Consider the following 2,004-nt stretch of genomic DNA (forward strand, 5'->3'; position numbering starts at 1 on the left):
TTTTTATAAAAAAAATCTGGCTGGCTTCCTGCCGTCCCTGTTTCTCTCCTGAGCTGTACCTTGAGATTCTTTACCACCTACCTGTCTGCCATTCATCCTCCTGAACTGGTGATGGTGAGTCGACTCACAAAACCTGCAGACGGGAAGGCACACAGGGCGTGATGTAAGTGAGAAATAAAATAGGCCCAGGTCATGATGGTTAAAACAGGGAAACCGATCAGTTAGATAAGAATTTGGAAAAAATGCAGATTAAAAGATACAGGAAGTTAGCTGTTGGTAATTGCTTTCTCTTACTGCTCATGACTACATTTTCTGTACGACTACCAACAGCAGGGCATTTGGTCTAGTGGTATGATTCTCGCTTTGGGTGCGAGAGGTCCCGAGTTCGATTCTCGGAATGCCCCCATTTTTCCATTTTCACCTCTTGTTGTTCGTCAAAAAAAATCCTCAATATTTGCTCCAACCGGCATTCTTTTTGTGCGTCTCAGCGAGCGTCCTCCGCAATGTCAGCGGAATCATCAAGCCTCCCTCCGAGGTAAAACCGTTAGGTAAAGTACCTGGGTTGTCAGATACTCCATCTTCACTTTTTACGGCAAATCATAAGCACTAAGATTTAAAATGATTCTTTGTTATTGGGAAGACGATTGTGAGAAAGACCTTGGCTTTCTCGGCGCGATGCCAAGGTGTTGGCTCTAGACATGGTATATGTATTTGAATGTTGGCTCTAGATCTCCATAATTCATCAGTAATTGATGATGCAAAATTGTACACCGAACTCATATCAAATGCTATAAGAAAGGTGCGAATGTGCAATCAGAAATTGGCATGAGAATGTGGCTAGCCTAGGTTAGACGTGCGGACTCAAATTTAGTAGTAAGACTAACTAGTGCACGTGCATTAAAAAAACATAAATATTGAACACAGTAATATTAATCACAAATTCATGTATGAAGATGTAGATATATCATAGCAGAGCCACCGAATACATACGTCGGGAGTGATACCATAGTTTAATTTCAGATGAGATCCGAAAAAAAGGGAAGATTATTCGCTAATTTTACTTCTAATTCATTTATTTTCATTAGTGAAACGGGTCTTATATCTGTAACACCTGAATTTTAGCATATAAAAATATAGTAAAATTCACTTCAAATTAAAACCTTTTCTAATTATTAAACTAGTATAAAATCGAGTAAATATATATTTAAATGTGTATATACGTGTATGTATATATTCAAATATATTAATTGGGCTAAGTATTCCAACGAGCACTAAATTAATTTCTAAATAAATCATTGCAATGAATTCATCATATGTATTTTGGTTTAATTATTTTTATGATTCTTTGTGTAACAATTTGAATTTGAGGTTCTCTCAAATTCAAATCCATTTTAGTTACTTCGGCAATCCTAATCCAAATCAATCGGTGACCATCGATCTTCCAATCCAACTCAAACATTCCTTTTTAATCAAACTAAATTCAAATACTCCTATTTGAATCTAATCCCAAATATCTCAAATCCAGATTCATCAAATCATTGTCGATTTGATACCCACATGCAATTCGAATCATTCGAATTATATTCAATTCATTCCAAGTTCAATCATTCGCAATTTCAACTCAAGCTGTCGGAGGGTTAACTCCTGTCGCAGGGATCCTGAGGGACCCCTTTTTAGAGATTCGGCCGGGGGGATGACCCTGAATATGTTCACCGGAGAAATAAATGGGTATGAATACAATGGCCGGTGGGGTGGAATGATCTAGTGCAGAACGGAGTAAATGCGCTGGTGTTTAGGCAGGTTCGGGCCGCACGGAGGCGTAACACCCTACTCCTGTGTGGATATTATGAATGCCTTGAGAATGTCCTTCAAGGATGTTGCTGGTTACAAAAATGTTTGTCTATCTTAGAGCCTGAGGCTCCTTGTTCTTCGGTCTGCGTGTGTCTGCCGGCTCTGGGTGCTCTCGATCTTCTCTTCTCTTCGCTGCTTGGCTTGCTCAGAGAC

General features: G+C 39.1%; 1 non-coding gene across 1 annotated transcript; it reads left to right on the plus strand.

The window, feature by feature from the left end:
• Positions 1-332: 332 nt before the first annotated feature.
• Positions 333-404, plus strand: TRNAP-UGG (transfer RNA proline (anticodon UGG)). Its single transcript has one exon. It is a non-coding gene; the product is annotated as a tRNA-Pro (tRNA).
• The last annotated feature ends 1,600 nt before the right edge of the window (positions 405-2,004 follow it).

The sequence above is a fragment of the Phragmites australis genome, chromosome 14 (genome assembly GCF_958298935.1).
Source record: "Phragmites australis chromosome 14, lpPhrAust1.1, whole genome shotgun sequence".
In the NCBI taxonomy this organism is placed as follows: Eukaryota; Viridiplantae; Streptophyta; class Magnoliopsida; order Poales; family Poaceae; genus Phragmites; species Phragmites australis.